This window comes from Phaseolus vulgaris, chromosome 10 (assembly GCF_051622355.1).
Source record: "Phaseolus vulgaris cultivar YP4 chromosome 10, ASM5162235v1, whole genome shotgun sequence".
Classification (NCBI taxonomy): domain Eukaryota; kingdom Viridiplantae; phylum Streptophyta; class Magnoliopsida; order Fabales; family Fabaceae; genus Phaseolus; species Phaseolus vulgaris.
Window position 1 is genome coordinate 9,297,502 of NC_143507.1, and position 21,540 is coordinate 9,319,041.

Sequence of the window (21,540 nt, forward strand, 5' to 3'; positions counted from 1 at the left end):
CCATACTAACGTTGCCCAGGTACCTTTCCAGACCAGGGTTTTATAGTTGTTGACCTGAACTAGATGGAAACTCTCAAATGACACTTTAGATCGTTATGCTGGACTCAGAGGATGCATATCCATCTGAAACACAAGGACCAAACGCTTTGAGCGTGTTTGCACTCTAGAAACAGATGCTGACTCAATTCATCCTCAACTCGGCACATACCACTTAATATAGTGTCAACCAAAACCCCTCTCCTACTTAGACACATTATAGTAGGGATTCTATCCAGTAGGACCCTCCAAGTTGTAGTCAACATATTGGGTAGAGCTTTGACCTTCCATAGACAAGTGAATAACTCATTGTACCGCCTGCTAGCGTGATAGCAAGTAATTAAATCATACGCAAACTTCACAGAGAAGGACCCGAGATTCTCTCTCCCCCACTCCTGAATATTCTTCACCTCTCTATTTAGAGAGGACTTAGATATATATGAATACAAATCATCCTCAAATAGAGATTCCCATTCAAACCTCTCACGCCTCCACCTAAGGCGCCAACGCCATACTGATTCTTCCCACCCCTACCTCTCCCACTTTTAGACCGTGATCCGTAGATAAAGAGAACAATCTTGGATAAAGTGTTTTGAGGTTACAGTTACCAATCCATACATCCTCCTAGAATTCGGCTTTGTCTCCTGTTCCTATTTTCCATCTTAGAGCCTCTTGGAACCATCCTACTTCTCCTCCCTCACAGCAAACCTTTGACAAGTCCGTCCACCACCAGGATTGGTGTTTAACATGTACCCTAAGATTGCCTGCTTTCGTGCCATATTTTGAGACCAACAAATCTTTCCATTTCCCTTCATCTTCACTCACGAGTTGCCATTTCCACTTAGCTAACAGGGCAACATTAAACTTTTGAATATCTTTGAACCCCAAACCGCCCTCTTGTTTAGGTATACACAATTTCTCCCAACTCACCCACAATATAGATTTGTTCTCATCCCCCCAACCCCATAGAAACCTCCTTTGTATACTAAAATACTTTTGCAATGTGATTTCGAAACCTTGAAGAAGGATAGGAAAAAAAGGGGAAGCACTGTAAAAACCAACTTAATTAAACATATTCTACCTACCAGAGACAAAAATCTCTCATTCCACGCAAAGAGCTTGGCTTTTAATTTCTCTAGGATTGGCTCCCATAAATGCCTCTTCCTTGGATTACCTCCTATTTCCAAGACCAGATACATAAAAGGAACTCTCATCAAGTTACAATTTAAAGTTTTTGCATAGCACGCAAGGGTCTTGCTCTCCATATTTATGCTGGCTAGATTTAACTTATGGAAGTTGATATTGAATCCTGAGGCAAGCTCGTATCCCCTAAGGATAGCCTTAATGGTGATCACATTGTAAAGAGAATCTTCGCACATGATCAAGGTATCATCCATGAACTGTAGCAAACACACCTCTTTACCTCATTCCTTCCAATCTTCACACCTAAAAGCATATTAGCTTTTAAAGCTTGTCTTACTAACCCTGCTAAGTCTCCAGCTACCATAATAAAAAGGAATGGCACTAGCGAGTCGCCTTTCTCAATCCTCTCAATGGTCTAAGTTCCTCCATCCCATTGACCAACACATATATTGAAGTAAATTCCAAACATCCTCTAACTCAATTAATCCATTTACTATGGAAACCCAACCTTTGCAACATATTATATAGGAATTTCAACCTTATTGAGCCATACGCCTTCTCATAATCCATCTTCAAGCACAGTCCACGTCCCTTATACCTCCTGATATCCTCCACCACTTCATTTGTCATAACAACATTGTCTAACATCCCTTTGTCCTTCAAAAAAGCTGATTGACTTTCATCAATAACAAAGGGTAAGACACACTTGATTCTACTTGATAAAACCTTTGAAATGATTTTTTAAAGTGCCCCCACTAGTTGGCCTATATTACTCAAGTTTTAAAGGGTCACTCACTTTAGGGACTAAGTCTATAAAGGATGCATTGCACCCTTTCGGTATATTACCTGATTCCTGAAAATGCCTCACCACTGCTACAATCTCTCATTTCATAACATCCCAACTCTTCTTGATAAAGTTGAAATTAAAGTCATTCGATCCAAGGCTCTTATTCCCTTCGCACTGCCAAATCGGTTTCGTATCTCTTCCTCAGAGAAGTTAGCAATAAGGCTAAGATTATCTTCCATTGATAGAGATTTAAACTCTACCTCACCAAGTTGAATCCCGAAGTCTTTTACTACCATAAATCTTTCTTCAAACAACTTTTTCTCCTCTTTCCGAACAACCTCTAGTTCCTTGATCCATGGCCTCCGACCACAACACATTTAACTTCATTTCTAAGTGTTCTCCATCTGAGTGTAGAGTGGAAGTACCTTGAACAGGAGTCCCCATGCTTAATCCAGTTTGCTTTACCTTTTGACTTACAAGAGAATCTATCCTTTTGTTTATCACCGCCAGCATACCAATAAGTTCTATTCTTTTCGACCTACTACTTCCCTTTAGACCACCATTTGCATTTTGAAAATCAAGATCCTCTAGTTCCTTTAGAATCCTTTCCTTATTCGAGTTTAAATTCCTAAACACTTCATAGTTCCAAACTTTCAAGTCAGCTTTGAGCATTTTAAGCTTATCTTTAAGTTTAGAGATTCCATTCCCTTGTATAGTATATGACATCCATTTATCTTTCACAAGGTCTTTAAAACCCATCTTCAGAAGCCACACATCAATAGTTCTAAAACGCTTAGGACCCCAATCCTTGACCAATAATTTCACTACTATAAGAATGTGATCTAAAACCTCCCTCGGTTGCTCATAAACCACTTTTGTAGCCACTCATTGGAAATCAACACCCTATCTAGCCTGCTTTTAGCTGGACCATTTGGCTTGAACCACGTATACTTCTTACCCACCACCCATCAAGAGATTCCTATCAATGAAGTCATTAAAACACTAATCTCCTTTGACTGGTCTCCCCTTTCTCTAACACCTTTCCTTTCATTTAGACTTCTAACCGCATTAAAATCGCCATAGATGCACTAGGCCAGGTCCAGATGTTTTTTTTTGTTTTTTGGCAAAGAATAAAATAAATTAAAGAGATACTTTAGGGGTATCTCAACCCGTATACAAGACAAAAGAAAAGAGAAAAAAAAAGAGAAAGATTAACAACCATTTTTTAGCTTAGAATAAGGCATGAGTAACCTTGGTTGCACTTTGCATAGCCCTTCCCTTTAAACACAAAGAAGACCCTTGCTTTCTAAAACCTGCTCTATCTCTAACACAAAAAAGAAAGAAAGAAAAGGCTTAGGAATATAACGTGTGCTTCTTGTAGCCTCAGTAAGCCGTGTGCTTCTCTTTATATTTGATTGCATCTTTAACCTTACTCCAAGGGCCCTCTTACCAACCACTAACGTGCTGCCCATTCAACAAAATAACAATTACACAGACCCCTTAAAATTTATTTTGGCCTAGCCCTAGGGAATGGGTGTAGTAGCAGTTCATCAATTTCATGCTTGGCCTCTTTTCTCTTAGTCTTCTTCTATTGAACACTTTATTCCTTTCATTGTTGCAATTTCTTTTCCTACCTTTATCTTCTCTTCCCTCTTCAACATTCGATCTCCTAATCTTTGAGTTGTAGGGAGGCTAACCTATCCCTTATCTACATAAAAAGTGTTATCTTACCAGCAAAACGTCACTTGGTCCTTCAGCTTAAAGCCACTGCACCGTGTTCAAAGATAGTTAAATGTACATTAATTCATTAAAATATTACTTAAATTTTTACTTCCCTTTTACTTCCCTTTTATACCAGCAGACGTCCTTTGGTCCTCTTGAGAAACTGCTATGCTCTATCTAAACATAACCTCATCTTTCTCTTCGTGTGCTTTCAACTTTCCCTTCCACCGCTTACTGTCTTCCTTTTACTTTGCTGGCTGCAGAAACTCCTAACAAATACTACCATTTATTACTCAAGAAGGCCACCCACCTGACCCTCCCTTCATAAACTTTCGAGCACCTTCATCATAGTTTCTTAACTGCTTTTTCCTCGTTTTAACAATTGTGACAGCCCGTCTCTCCTTTGATACCTGTTATTCTCTGCTCCTCTCCTTATTTACCTGCATCACAGAACCCTACCTCCTTCCCCTATCAATTGATACAAAGAAACAAAAAATGCCATAACCAAAAGATATGAATAATTCAAGCTAAGATATTGGTTCAGCTCATCCTTACATGCTTTACTTTTATGTCCTAAAATATTTACACAGATTGCATCAAACTCAACTTACTTAGTTACCATATTAATACTAGTTAGCGGTGACAAAATCGAATCAGAAAAAGAGAAGTTAACTTTCCTTTCTTTATGTTTCATCCACACCCAAGATTGTACTTGTGCCATAGTAAAGATTTCCTCTGCGTCTACTTGTGCCAGGTCCAGATGTACTAGTTTTAGATTAGAAAGTGTTGGGTCTATTAGTGTCTAAGTTCAAGAGGGGAGGGGTGAATTGAGCTTATAAAATTTTCGCAAGAGCACACAATTTTCAATATACGAGAGGCAAAAAGAACAGATTGTTTTTACATGAAACAGATTGATTCTTCAGAGCAGTCTAGCACAATTTGAACTTGTTCAATATAAAATTGTGATTAATAGAAGATTATAACAGAGTCAGATCAGCTGAATATTATGAGGATGAAGGATACAACTATGCTTAGAAATCAAACAAATTTACTCAACACAAGGTTCTAAGGAGAATGATTCTTTCTCAGATTTTAATGAATAGATTGTTTGTTCACATATCACTTAGACCATCATATACAACTGCCTTGTTTGAGATGAGAAAGCTTTAACAAATCAGGAAGAACAGTTCTTATTTAAACCCAGAATTAACAGATTCAATTTCAAAAGAACAGATTTAGTTCTTGACAGAATTAAGGAAAACCAGAAATGAGTGCAGGGATGAGAAGAAAAGGCACACAAGTTTTTATACTGGTTCACTCATACAGAGCTACGTCCAGTCTCACCTTACCCCAAGGTGGAATCCACTAAAAACAGTACCAATTACTTACAAACACAGCAGTTCTTGAACACTACAAGAACAACACAATCAATGCTGAAAAACCCTATTTCAGCACACCTTGCACTCCAAGAAACCCTATCAAGGAGTGACTAACACTTACACCTTTACAAAACAGAATAAAGGAAAGATTACACCTGAAAAGAAGATGCAAGAACTCAAAACCAGTAGTTCAATTTGCTGCAGAACTGCACCAGCACCTTCACCAAGATCAAAGGTTTCCTAGAACAAGCACACTTGAAAATCTCTTTGGAAAACCTTTCAAAAATCTTTCAATCCTTCTTCTCACATGGAAATTGTTTGATCTCTGTCAAAAACATAATTGCTCAGCACCTTTTCATGTGAGAGAGACTTTTCTTTATATAGAAAAACAGTTTCTAACTTCTTTTCAAAAAACAGTTGAAAAGCAGTTATGAAAACAACAGATTCATTTTGAACTTAACAGATTTATTTTGTGAAAACCGCCAACTCAGCTAATTGAAATAACTGTCTGAGTTGTGCCTTTGGTGCCCTAACTAACTTGTGAAAAACCTTTCAGCTGACCAAAGAATAAACATGTTCTTTCACAGTGAAACAGATTAAAAGATAACAAACAGGCCAGCTCAGCTAACTGAAATAACGAACTAAGTTTTACCTGTGGTGCCCTAACAGAATTTTAGAAAAGCCTTTTAACAGAGAAGAAATAAACCGATTCTTTCTCCATAAAACATATTTATTTTTGTACTGATTTAAATCTTTTAAGAGCACTTTTAAAAGCTTTTCAAAAACCATTTAACCACATCATGTGCTTGATCTAGACTTGGTTAGGCATCTAGGATGGGTCATACAGCAAAAGGCAACCTTACACAATTACAAGCCTACATACAAGATCATCTAAACCTATTACAAACTTTACAACAAACTAGCTATTTTCTACATCAAACACACACAACACTAGGTAGAGAAGAGACTTCATCCATCTTCAACAGAAAGTTCCTCCTATAAGATAGCCTTGGCTCTAAGATTGCATTCAACACAGATTAACCACACCTGATTTTATCTTGGTAGACATATGACAGCCAAAAAAAGCTATATAACCCTTCCCCATCGCATGACTCTCATAGCAAATGGATTCTTTATTCCACATAGTTAAAAGACTACCCGCACCATTAACACCATCATTATAAATCCAGCCAACCTTATTGTCCCCCCACAAAGAAAAAATCTACCATATGAGAAAGATTTTGCTTTCGTTTCTTGCAAGTTTAAAAAATCTACACCTTCGCGAGAAATAATTTACCTAAGGTACCTCCCCACCCCCTCCCCCTAGACCTCTTATATTCAGAGTCACTATAATCATAGGTAACCCTTTTTAATTCCCTCCTCATACCTCCTCATCACCTCATTATCCCTTTCTTCCATACTTTTAAATTCTTTGATGACCTCTTCTTCGTTCCCACTGCAAGTGATACCTACTTGCGTATCAATCTCCCACAAATTAAGAGGTTTCGCACAGCTACCCATATTCTAGAATCTAGAGTTAAAATTGACTATGTCCCCATTCTAGGTGGTTGCTGAGGAAGCATCCGATCTAGGTAAGGTATTGTTTCTGACCAGAGCGCAACTCGCCCTTATGCTCATCTTCCCCCTTACAAGAGAGCTAGGTTCCCCCAATTCCCAAAGCCCTTTGTACCTACGATGCCTTGTGGGGGTTTCACTAATGCTCCGCACAATTGTTCCCTCATCACCTAGGCCACATGAGAGATTCAAAGTAGAGTCACCATCTCTTCGACCTTCCCTTGATTCCCAAGGCCCAACATTGACAAGATATGATTGTTGACCTTCACATTGACGCAACTAGGTCGTCAATGGCTACGACTAGGTTTGCTAAAGTTGTATTGGCAATGCGGCTAGAGAATGCAAGTGTCGGAGACAAGGTTGCATGGCTGACAGCCTCAATAGTGGCACACTTACCACACTTTTCCTCATCCATGACAGACTTACCCTTTTTCCTCTGTTTCTCGTTGCTTCTGATAGAGCCTTCCCGAAAAAGCATAACCTTTATCTTATCTATTGAGATCCTTACCTATCCCCTCGCTACCATCATCGACTGATGCTCCTCCCCTTCCCTCTACCGGAACTCTTTTTCACAAATGCTTACAAAGACTACAGTTTCAGCCACAAAGGATTCTGAAGAGGTAACACTATCAGAAGAAGCGTAGTGGTTATCAGGACACTTGCATTGTCCCTCACTAACACTTGGGTATTCCTCTTCAATAAAGATACTATACACTTCACCATTGATCCGCAAGCCCTTCACCATTCTCACATTATGGTTCTTAAGGATACGAACTTGCAGTCTTGCATACTCAAGATTGTCCCATGATGTCGTAGATTTATCAACTACCACTAGTGTTTCCTCTTCTCCTACTACTTTGGCAAAGAAATCATTGCTCCATAGGGATATGGGGAGACCATAGCACTTCACCCAAACGATTTTATGGCCAACAACATATGACTCACTCCAAGGATCAATAGTTTCAAACACACTTTCAAACCACTCTTTGTTGAGCTTGATTAGATCCTCCATGCACTCCAATTCTCTTGGCGTTAGTAAAGCCAAGTTGTCCCACATATACCTCACTTTAATCATGTTCATTCCCCCTTTTACAAATTCCTTACATAGTTGCTCGAAATCCAGTTCTATAGAGAACTGGCCAACTACGCTACTCTTCATCCATGGTAGCACGAGATGTGTAGACGTAATGATTGAACCTTTCCAATTGTTTTGTGTGGACCCTCTAACTGCATCAGCATACGATTTATTCCCATTCTTCTCCATCCAAACCTCCTTGCCTTTCATCTTCTTCTTCACCTCAAGAATAACCATACTATGTTTTTTGGTCTCCCTTGGTATTTCCCTACCCGTAATCCTTTTTATCCTTCTTGTATCTCTATATTGCTTAAGCTTTGATCTCCTGTGTCTAAGGACATTAACATAGAGTTTCAAATTCCCAATGTAAATTTGGTCCAACTTCTTCTCCGGGCGCCCCACGTTTCCAACTTCAAAGAACCTCACAAACCCAAATCTTCTCCCCCACCTGTTCAACCTACGTTAAATGAACACCTCTTTCACCCTTGCCCATCTTTGGAACACCTTGAACATGTCTTCCTTTTTGAACTTTGGATCTTTGATGTTTCAAATCCACATGAAGCCTGAAGTTGTGCTACTTTTTGGTTGGGTTAGATTAGGTTGTTTAGAATCTTTGTTAAGATCAGTTTTGATTCCTACACAAAGCTTGATCAATCAGTTTTAAAAGGAAAAAAGTGTTTTTCCAAGCAAAGGGAAAATAATCGGTTGAATCATCGAGATAATCGGTTGTTTGTCACTTAACTGGCTTGAGGTTTATGAAATTGCTTTTTGAATTAGTTATGCAACAACTTAACCCATTCAACCGGTTAAATCGTGGTTTCAAATGGCTAAATGTGTGTTTTCATAACAACTTTTTGAAAACTTGTTTTAATTGATTTAGTGATTAAAATTGTCTTAAACGGATACATTTCATAACTATAAATATAGTCTCTCTTTCAAACAAAATACACATTCAAATACAACAAGTATTGATGCAGATTTGAGATCAAAGAAAGAGATTCATTTTTTTGAAAAGATTTTTTCAAAAGTACAAGATTGTTGTTCAAGCTTTGTTGTGGTAACAAGTTCTAGTCATAGGAGTTTCCTGTATTATGCAAATCCAGGTGTTTTTTATCCTTGTTTAGTTACTTGTAATAGTACTTCTTTTAACTGTTGTGTGTGTTTAAAATCCTGTAAAGACAGAGGGTTGTTCTGTCTTGAGGTGTGAAGTGTTGCAAAGAGGGTGAGTAGGCTTTGTGGGATTTAAAGTCACCTCTTTGTGGTGTGTTGTAATCTGTTTGTGATTACTAGTGGAACTCAGAGATTGTCTGAGAACTGGATGTAGCTATGTGTGAGTGAACAAGTACAAACCTATTGTGTAAATCTCTCCTTCTCTCAAACTCTCTATAACTGTTTGTGTTAATTCATTTCTACTGCTGGTATAAACAACTGACTAAAACGAAGTTTTAATCGGTTAAAATTCTGATAACATGCTCTGCAAAGGAAATGTGGGACATCCTAGAAGTCACACATGAAGGTACAAACGATGCCAAACGAGCTAGGAAGCATGCTCTGATTCAAGAGTGTGAACTCTTCAGAATGCAGAAGGGAGAATCCATTTGTGATGGGTAGAAAAGGTTTTCTCACATTGCGAATCACTTGATGAGTCTTGGTAAGACTTTTAATAAAGAGAAGTTGAACATCAAGATACTAAAATGTCTTGATAGAACATGGCAGCCAAAGGTCACTACCATCTCATAATCAAAGGATTTCACCTTAATGTTTGTTGCATCAATTTGTTAAGTACTTTGTTATGTTTTGTTTTCGTTTCATAACATAACGCCTAACTACAACCTAGTAAAGTTGTTTTTTATGTCTTTGTGTCATCTCATTAACTATTAATGACATAAATTCTAAAAGTAATTTATAGAAAAAGAAATTTTAATATAAATAGGTATATGTTGCATTTTTGTTTGATTTTAAAAAATTAATTTTTATTATAAAATAATGGTAATTCTTTAATAAATATATTGTATATAAATTTAATGTATTTTTCATCACTTCTATTATTAGCAACTTTAAACCTACTCCAAAAGAGTGGCTTGCAAAATTGTCTTGATGAATAGGTACATTTGTTGAAAAGCTTCCAAAAGCATACCCTGCTTTCCACGGATGAAGCTTCCAATGAGCACTGCAACAAAACAGAGAACACTGCACCAACCAGAAAGCTTCCAATTCTGCCAACATAATATTTAAGTATTTTTAATATTTTCTCATCAATTGTATTCTTTTTTTTCTATTATTATGTTATTATATCATTGTTTGCATTTTCTGGTTGATGTACTTACTAAATTGTATAACTTGCTATTTTGTTTCGATATAAAAAATCATGAGTTATATGAGGCTTGAACTTTGGAGCCCGTGGGTGGGCCAGTGTTGATCTAAATTTTCTTTCACCACATATACAAAGTTTTTTTGTAGGATCAAAATTGAAATGCGAATCACTTGTTTATGCTATAGAACATTATTTGTTCATCTTTAATGGTTCTTGTCTGTTTAATTAATGGAAAGCAAAAACAAAATTCACACTGGATTTCTTGTTTTCTTGCTATGAAAGTAGTAGAAACATGGTCATATTTGAAAGGGATGCAATTTCTTATCGTATTTTTTGAAACTATTTTATTGTTTTAATATGTTTTTATCATAATCTCTTTTTCTTAATTTAAATTATTTATTATTTATTTCAGTCATTAGATTTTGGAAGTGATGCTTCATCACCTAATCAAGTAATAGGTCATTTTTTATTTCCTATACCTTGATTAGATTTGGAAAAAATGTTGTTATCTCTACAAAATCTTGCAAAAGGGTGGTGAAGGCTCATATTTGTCAACTTAGAGTTTTTTATGGCTCTTTAAAAGGGATATGATTGAATTATTCTGAAAATTTCCTTCTTTGTTTATAAATTTGTGAGTGTTTGGATAGGGAGTTTGTCAATGTAAAACATTTTAATTAGTTTTCAAAACACATGTAGATGTATCATCAATGCTTGAAAGCATGGAGGAAATTATGGTTGTCCATTAGTGAAGTTTCAATTGAAAAGTTGCACTCTTTGTTCATTACGATGTGGTCTGATATTACAATTTAATTGATGATCTTAAATCCAAAAGTTGCTCCAGATATATCTCCAGAAGATCCAATTGGTGTCATATTTGGTAAGGAGCATCCGGGACGAGTTAGAGGGCTATCATATGGAGATTGTCCCGGCCTTGCTTTCAAAGGATCAACAACAAGGCTAAGTGGTATGAAGTATGCTTCCTCTAGTTCAACTTCATCAAATGTGGAGGACAAGGTAATTCAAATGGAAATTGAGCTTGCAACTGTGAAAAATCAAATGAACACTTTGCTTGAATACATTGCTTTGAGAAAAGATGTTCTAGAACATTTTGTTGCAATGCAGCTAATTTGGTTCATGCGTCAATCAATAAGGTATTAATATATTTAAATATTTATTAGTGTCTTTTATTTTATAATTATAAACATTCAAAATCATTAACGTAAAATTATTTATTTCAGGCATCAAATACTGGAAGTGGTACTCCATCACCTAACCAAGTAATAGGATCAAGTGCTGGAAGCAAAACTAATTAGAGATGAACAATGTGTGTTTTAATTTTAAATTATGTATCAAATTTTGAACGTGGTCAATTTTAAATTATGTATCAACTTTTGAACAATTATTTGTGTTTTAATTTTCAATTATGTATAAAATTTGAACAATGTGTGTTTTAATTTTCAATGCAATGAATGGATGCTTATAACTTTATATATTATTTCATTTTATTAGTATTTTATTTTTTTATTTTGAAAATATATTATGTTTAGTTTAATTATGCAAACCAGATTATTAAAAGTGGTGGCTAAATTCCATTTATTTAGAATTAAAATTACGTCAGTTGAAATTGACGTATTATTTTTACAATTTTATTATAATATTGATAGTTGAAAATGTCACATTATACCCTATATAATGGTGCTTAAATCTTTTTCGATGAATGAAATTGCGATAGATATGACTAACACTGCTTACATATAAAAAATGTCACTTTAAACAAGTGTTAAAGTGACGGGTGTTGTGGCAAGTAGCGTAAGACTGACACACTAAACTTTGTGACATCCAGTTTTATGGCGATTTAGGAAACCGTCACACGCATATATTGTGACATTTATAAACGCCAGTTTATACAACATTTTTTGTAGTGCCTCCGCTAAATTTGCACTTTCTTCCACTCTTTTCTTAGCATAACACTCCTTTGCATAATGTCCATATTTTTCGCAATTGTAACATTCAACAATTGTGTGACTTATGAGATAATTTATGAAGACCAGGACTAAAATTATGAACAAAGCATGTGGACCCAAAAACTTTGGAAGGTAAAGAGTGGAGAGGGTCATGTGGAAATAAAATAGAATGAGGAATTTTGTCATCTAAAACTGATGATGACCCAAAATTAACAAATTCTAATCGTCACATATATCAAACTTGTACATACACGAGAGAGAGTTGTTACTTGGACAATTCCTAATCCAAAAAACCCACAAGATTTCTGACTTTTCCCAAACGCCACCCTGTCAAAACTACAATCAAGAATTCAAGGGAAATGATAACTTACACTAAAGTATTCAGGTTACCAAAACCTAACCACAAGACTCCAATAAAAAACAGAAAATCCAATAATGCAAACACCACTGCAGAGAAACAAAATGACAACGAAAATTCTAAACATTTGTGGATTTTAATACTCAACCAATCTTTTTATTTTGATAGATCTACGTCACCAAATAAAAGACTGCATCAAATAGCTAGTCACCAATAAACACATCGAAAATAAAAAAATGTTTCTACCTTGTCCTCGCACATCCATTGCTTGTCTTATAGCTGTAAACAAAAATTCAAGAAAACTATTAGATGAATATTAGATAAATTCTTATATTCAAAAAATATTCTTGTCAAATTATCTACTGCCATAGCATAACGTTGGACTTGTTGGAAAAATCGGGTAATTTTCCCACTAAAACAGAACACTAACAAAACTACCCGACAAATAATATTGAATATTATAACAGAAAAGAAAGCAACATAATACCAATAAATAAAGCGGAATAATAGAAGAGATAAAGAGGAAAATACACTCAAAACTTGTTAACAGAGTTCGGACACTTTAGCCTAATCTCTGAGCACAGCTGAAACAGTTCGTTTTTATTAATGTGGAAGAAGATATTATAAATTGGAATATTAACAATGAAGGATGAAAGGTTAATTTATAACCCTCAAACTCCCTCCCCAAATAATTCTCACCGATGTGGGACTTGGGATTAAGCAAAAATCAACCTGACTTTCTTTAAACCCGCCAAAAAACAACTCAACATATATGATTCACTTAAGTCCAAACAACGTGTGTTGTTGGGTAGAATTCCAACAAGACAATGCTTGAGCAGGAGAGGGGTAATGACGAGCACTACTCTATGCTCTTTTTGTTAGGTAAAGGAGGAGTCATGCCAACACCTGTTCCTGAAATGTAAATACGTGTTATGCATATGGTCTTTGTGCTTTAAATGGATTGGTACCTCTTTTGTCCAACATAACGATTTAAAGATGCACTTCAAAAGTTTCTACTTGAACCATGCTAGCTTTAAGCAGAACCTGGTCTGGAAAGGTGTCTGTGTAAATGTTATTAGATGCATTTGGGATCAAAGGAACCTGTTAGTTTTCAAGTAAGGGGTAGTAGATGCGGAAGATATTTTTCAGAGGGCTCAGCTCAAGTCTTGGCGCAGGATGAAGCATAAGGGACATTCCTTTAATTACTCCTTTGTAGACTGGATGCTTAATCCAATGATTTTCATTAATAGCTACAAGTAAAGCCACAGATGGTAGAGACAACCTCCTGTGCAGGAAGTTGATTTGGGAGGAGGTAGTAGTAGATGCAGTAGTCTTAAAAGTTGCTGACCAACACATATCTAGAGTTGAAACCGTAGATACTGTCTGTAAGGCTTAGATGCAGGGGCAAAAAGTGGTAATTTTGAAGGGATAGGCACATTTCTCTGATGTGAGTACATGCCCAACCACGTGTAAGCTTTGATGGTCTACAAGACTTCAGTGGGATTCTGTTATGAAGTGAATGTAAGGAAAGCTGGAAGCTGTCATGCTGGTATGGAGTGGTGATATGGAATGGTATGATGGTTTGGAAGAACTGTATGCTGATATGGAATGGAATTTTGTCAGAAATAGAGGAGCCAAGGGTTGGAGTGTTGGAGTTGTTGCTGCTAGAAATGGAGTAGTCGAAACTAAAGGCATAAGGCTAACTTGTGCTTTTAAGTGATTGTGCTTCATCTCCAGTTGACTCAATGGAGTATGGCAGGTTCGACCAACAGGGTTGGAACAGAATAAGATGTTGGAGAGTGGTGTGTTGGAGATCCCACATCGATTAGAGATTAGAGCCTTTCATTGTATATAAGTGGGTGCAAACCTCAACCCATGAGCTGGTTTTATGGGGTTGAGTTAGGCTTAAAGTCCACTTCGTAATATGGTATCAGAGACATTTCGAGTCTATCCTAGCGAGTGTTTGTGTTGGGCCTATCGTGCCACCCGCTATCGGGCCGCTATCGGACCACCCATAATATATAGTCTCACACACGAGTTGGCAGTCTCGGCATGAGAGGGGTGTGTTGGAGATCCCACATCGACTAGAGATTAGAGCCTTTCATTGTATATAAGTGGGTGCAAACCTCACCCCATGAGCTAGTTTTATGGGGTTGAGTTAGGCTTAAAGTCCACTTCATAATATGGTATCAGAGCCATTTCGAGCCTATCCTAGCGAGTGTTTGTGTTGGGCCTATCGTGCCACCCGCTATCAGACCACCCATAATATATAGTCCCACGCACGAGTTGGCAGTCTCAGCATGAGAGGGGTGTGTTGGAGATCCCACATCGACTAGAGATTAGAGCCTTTCATTGTATATAAGTGGGTGCAAACCTCACCCCATGAGCCGTTTTTATGGGGTTGAGTTAGGCTTAAAGTCCACTTCGTAATATGGTGTTACGTAGACTTCATAGGGAGGTGATGCAGAAGATAACTGGTGAAGCTTGGTGGTTGGTAGCTAGATGGGGAAGTTGGTGGTCCTGGAAGAATTTTTGGGTATAAATGAATGAGGAGGGACACTAAGTGCAAGTGTTGCCACCAGAATTTGGACTATTCGCAATAACAATTCAAAAACAGATCATATTTCAAGCACATATATATGCAGCTTGGATCTAGCAAGGGGTGAGAATTATGCATCTCTTGGCTAGTAAGGCTTGTGGTTTTAAGGGTGTGATCAATGGTTTATCCAAAACAGTTTCATCCTATAAAATGGTTGGTTATACCAGCAGGGGCAGATAATGGTTTGGTCTGTTGTTTTTAGTAGAAATGCTTTGGTGCAGGTACTGCTGTTGTGGGTTTTTTGACTATGATGGGGTTATTTTTTATTTTTTTTTTTACCAAAATGGGGTCCATATAAAAAAATTACAAATTTAGGCAAGTCGTGCCTAATTGGGACGACTTCATATGCAGAAGTCGTCCCAATTAGGCACGACTTCTGTCATGTCATACTAAAGTCGTGCCAACTTGGTACGACTTCTGCCCTGTCATACTGAAGTCGTGCCAACTTGGCACGACTTCTGTCACGTCATAATTTTTTATTTTATTTTTAATTTTATTGTTTATATATTGGGTAGTAAGTTATGTAATGTTAAAAATTAATTTATTCTCATCATTACGTGTTCTGTAAAATCATTACTTCTAAAGCTATTTATTTTGCAAATTCACAACAATAATTCTCTATTTATTTTCCAAATATAATAATTTTTAATTTATCTATTTATTTCCAAATTCAATAACAATTTTCTTCATTTTTTAATTAATCAAATAATCAAGTTATTGTATTACATTACCGTCAAACATGATCCATACACGATTATCGAATTTTTTGTTCCTTAAAACTAACACTCTTAAAAAATTATGTATCAAATTAATTTTTAACATTACATAACTTACTATCCAATATATAAACAATAAAATTTAATATATATATATGACGTGGCAGAAGTCGTGCCAACTTTGCACGACTTCTGTATGACAAGACAGAAGTCGTGCCAAGTTGACACGACTTCAATATGACGGGGCAGAAGTCGTGCGAAGTTGGCACGACTTCAGTATGACATGGCAAAAGTCGTGCCTAATTGGAACGATTTCTGCATATGAAGTCGTGCCGAATTGGCACGACTTGCCTAAATTTGTAATTTTTTTTAAACGGACCCCATTTTGGTAAAAACCAAAAAAAATAACCCCATCATGATAAAAAACCGTTGTTGTGATGTGTTGGCATTGCTGGTTTGTGATGCATAGCATGTTGATGGGCTAAGTGCCCAAAATACGCTTTGGTAAAAGCTTGGTTGGAGAAGGCATTGATGGTGTAGTATGTTGTGTGACAAGCTAGATTGTGCACATTTTTGCTTCTTTTTTTATACTGCCACAATCAGTGTTGCAGGGACATCCTTAGGATGCTGTTACTTCTGGCTTCAACCACCTTTTGCTTGGAGGATGGGTATAGGTTTCTGTAAGTGTAAACTTGTATTTTGGGTCTTTATTCTTGCAGGTTAAACTATTTGTAAACGTGTTGAGATATTCTTGAAGTATCTTGTTAATTTAATTTATTCATTACTGATAAAAAAAAATTTAAGGGTAAAAAAAAAAAATTTACAGATAACAATGAACCTAAGGGTGTAGAAATGCCATGAGTACCTAGCACAAGCACCAAGATTATTGAAAGGAAAATATTTTGTTATTCAGAGGAAACAACAAGAATTTGTTAAGTACTCATGTTTTGTTTTCGTTTCATAACATAACGCCTAACTACAACCTAGTAAAGTTGTTTTTTATGTTTACTGTGTCATCTTAATGGCATAAATTCTAAAAGAAATTTATAGAAAAAGAAATTTTAATATAAATAGGTATATGTTGCATTTTTGTTTTGATTTTAAAATAATTAATTTTTATTATAAAATAATGGTAACTCTTTAATAAATATATCGTATATAAATTTAATGTATTTTTCATCACTTCTATTATTAGCAATTGTGAATCCAATTTTTTAAAATTATACTGATGAAAGTTGAAAATATTTTTTAGGAGGCGCCAAATGTATACATATATAAAAAAAAGAATACATTTATATATCTTTATCATATTTTTAAGAGAATAGGTTCTATTACATACGAATTTATTTTATCTTCTCCAATATTCACAATATCTTTTTATGTATTGCACCTAAAATATATATAGTTTTACAAGTTCAACATATTTGAAAAGATCAAGTACACAAGTTCCTTCAAAATACTTATCTAGCTATTTTTTAAATATTATTCATATATATTAATTTATTTGATTTTTTAATAAAATAATCAACATAAAATATCCCTCACTTATTTTATATAGAAATATAACCATGAAGCATTGTAACAATTTTGCTTAGAATGAAAATTTAAATTATAAACCGCTATCAATGAAATTGATAATCAATATCATAGAAACATGTGGATTATGAGAGTTTAGACTTTTCTTTCTTCCAATATTTCTTATTTTACTGTGAAACAAAAAAAAACAGTATCAAACGGAGAACTTTGATAAAGTTGAGGAGTTAAGGAAAAAACACTTGCTTGGGTCATTTAAAACTCAATCCTAAGTCCTGAGTCGTGTATCATTTAATTTTATAATGTAAGTCTAAATATAATTTAATCTAATGAAACACTTACTTACTGTGTATTGACTCTTGGTCCGTATGGGGATGATGTCATGGTGTGTATTTTTTTGGAGTAAAAGTGAGTATTTTAGGTGATTCTTTTCAGTTTTAATTAAGTAGTGATATCTTTAGGCATTGGCGGAGACTTTCTTTTTTTATCAGCAAAGAATAAATAAAATAAACTGAGACACTTCAGGAGTGTCTCTACCTTTATACAAAACTCCAAAAACAAGTTTTCTTGCATCCTACCAACTAAGGATCCAACAAACATTGCACTACAGCACAAGATAAAAACTCAGTACAAGATATAGAAACCCAACAAATACAGTTACATCAAACCCTTAAAGAGGTCACACCCTCAATCAAGGACATACATCCAACAACTAAAAAGGGTCTTTGCCATCAGGCTGAAGTACCATAATCAAGTGCCAAACTCGAGAAACCAATACAAGACACAACATCCAACAACTAAGCCATATCTTTGTAGCAGGCTAAATTGTACCAAATAATCAAGTGCTAACATCAACAAACCGATCCTACGAGGAGGGTACATCAACCAGAGATGACCTGCAAAAGGCACACAACAACTTCCCAAACTGGACACAACAGTAACAAAAAGCGACACATCCATTTGCCACAGCTCAAACACCATAAAGATTCCAACACCAAACCGATAAACATACATAAAAAACACTTTCTTTACCGTAGTCTAGAACAAAAACATCAGTCTAACCCTGCCAAATAGAAATGACCAAGACAAGCTGCACAAACACACAATACCTTCCAAACCTGGATAAGAATACACAAGAAACACCAAATATTAATCTTTCAAATACCTCATACAACATTGAGGTTCTAAGCACCAGTCTGAGTAGAAAAAATTAACCACACTTTCCTTTGTCGTGACCCAGAACCAAGTCTTCCTTTGTGTCAAAGAGAAAACCTCCACTAGATCTACGTGCCCGTTCTCAAAGACAACCCTATTCCTATGGTTCCAAATTTCACTTACTATGCCTATCCAAATAAACCCTCCCCCCCTCCAACACCTACCAATAACATGTTTCACACCTATAGGTTTAAACATCTTAAAGTGCAATTGTGCATCACAATGTAGGACCGAAGAATACCCCAACCACTCAAGACACATTCCCCAAATTCTCCAAGCCACATAAGGGACATCGAGCACACACCATAAGTATACCACGTCTCAAGAAATTGTCTTTAGTAGCTATCACATTACATAACACTCTCCAAGCCGTAACTTGTGACGATGGTAAAGTCTTTAACTTCTAGAACTCCACAAATGGGTCCCCAACCACGGTAGACTCCTCCCCCAAGAGAATATTATAGGCAACCTTCACAGAAAATTCTGTACAACCTATATCCCTCCAATGCCATTTATCAGTCGTACTTTCACCTTCTCTTGTTAACCTCTTGTTCTCCAATTCCTGCAATAAAATATCAGCCAGACTAGATTCCTACACAAAAAGATTCCTTCTCCAGCTCAACTTTCACAACCAATTATTATTGTTCCAAATCCCAACTTGATGGAAACCAAGTAGAGGATGCTCAAGCCCATGAAGCCCAAGCCCAACGAATCACTAGGAGCATGGCAAGAGCTTTGGGACAAGAGTATCAAAAGATGGCTCTTCTTATTTCTTTTATAGAGTAGGGGTGCGGATGTAATAAATAGGTGTGTAAGTAGTAAGGGATGCTAGGGGGAGTGTAGATAGGAGTTAGGAGGTGCCAAACTAGGAAGGAAAGTCACACTTCTTTCATGCACTAGTTGGCACCGAACTTGAGTGTCATTTGGGGCACATTTGGCTTTGCATTTCAGCACCTTATAGGCTATAAATAAAGGTGTTGCCCTTGTACAAATCAGATTTGGAAATTAGAAGTAGAGAGACTATACTCAAATTTAGAGAGAAATTGTGAGTCTTGTTGTCTTCTTCTTCCTTTGCCTTATCTTGTGTGCCAATGGTGAGCTTCAAGTGGCGGCAACCTTGCACTTATCTTGGAACAAGGCTCCAAGTGGCGTGACTGAATTTCCAAAGTCTCAAATCCAGCAAGCTTCATTCCATAAGTGTTCCTTCCTTCATTACTTTCATTTTTTATTCGGTAGTTTCCAATGCTTAGTGTTTTCCATTCATTTCCACCGATTGAAATTGTGTTTTCCAGCTTTGTGTTCAATTTCTGTTCGGTACAGTAGCTTAATCTTGCAATTCTGTTCGGTTTTCCTTTCTTGTTCTTCATTCCTTGTTGTTTGATTCCATTTGACAATATATGGACTTCCATATGAGCTTTGGTTGGTGCAAAGTCTTGGTGAGTTCTTGAATTAGAACATTGATCCAATTCTAAGTAAAGTGTCATTTCATGACCAACTCAAGTTGCTCCTAAGAATGTCAAAGAATCATGTATTCTTGTTATTGCATTCACATCACAACTTGTGATATGGTGCGACTAGTATCCAAAGATAACGAGAAAACTCTAGGGAATTTATGTTTTAAAGAAACATTGTCCACCCATTTATCCTTTCAGAACCTAACTTCTTTTACATCCCCTACTTCCCACCAACCTCTATCTTCAAAGTCATTACCCCACTCCTCTAAATTCCAAACTTTTCTAATGTCCCACCATACTTAGAGTCTAGAATATCCTTCCAAACACCTCCCTTTTCAGATTTAAGTCTCCAGGGGTTTGATCACCCCTAAAGTGATTCATATTTATTCATTGTTTCACTACAAGAAAAACGCGAATTACATACAGATTATTACATACGGATATAAGGATTTTTTCCGTATGTAAATTATTAGCACCATAAAATAAAATTAGCAATGAATGGGATTCGAAGCCAGGTTCCTTCAGAATCCTTCAACAACCAAGTAAAATTTAACCACTACACCAAGCATATTCTTTAGTTTTATTATGATTTTTATTATACTTATTATTATTAATAATACTAACAATATTAATAATATTAATAATACTAACAATATTAATAATATTAATAATACTAACAATATTAATAATATTAATAATACTAACAATATTAATAATATTAATAATACTAACAATATTAATAATATTAATAATACTAACAATATTAATAATATTAATAATACTAACAATATTAATAATATTAATAATACTAACAATACTAATAATATTAATAATACTAACAATACTAACAATATTAATAATACTAACAATACTAACAATATTAATAATACTAACAATACTAACAATATTAATAATACTAACAATATTAATCATACTAACAATATTAATGATACTAACAATATTAACATATGAATCACATTTAATTTATCTATAATCTACTTGAATCTAAACATAATTTATTATATTATCTATTAGTATGAATCAAATTTAATATATGTCATACTCATAGTCATCATATTACCTATTACATTAAAATCAACTATCATATTAATTATTATTTTACGATCATATTGACTTAATTAAGTTCATTATAGGTAGTTGGTTTTACTTGTGTGTTATAGTAAAGAATATTGTCAACAAACAATATTATTTTTTAACATAAAATGATGACTTTTACATTAACTATTAATTAAATCTCTAATACAGATTACTAGTTAGCATATCATTATAGTTTAAACTATATTAATTATTCCATAAATCTATGTAAAAGGTTGTTACTAAATAACCTTTTCTACTAATATATAATATAAATCATAATGACAAAGTGATTAAATAATTTATAATTTAAAATATTTTAAAAATTATACATTATATCAATTTTAATTTATGTAAGTAAATATTTGAAAATAAGATTTTTTTTATCGACAAAGAATAAAAAAAATTAAACAAAACATTTTAAGGATATTTCAATCCTTATACAAGAATCTCAAATCAGAAAAGAAGTGTAAGATACAAGCACCTATATAGCCATCTAACAAAAACTTCACAACTACCTATAATAACCTATATTTGAAAATAAGATATCAAATAATTTTATATTAATATATATA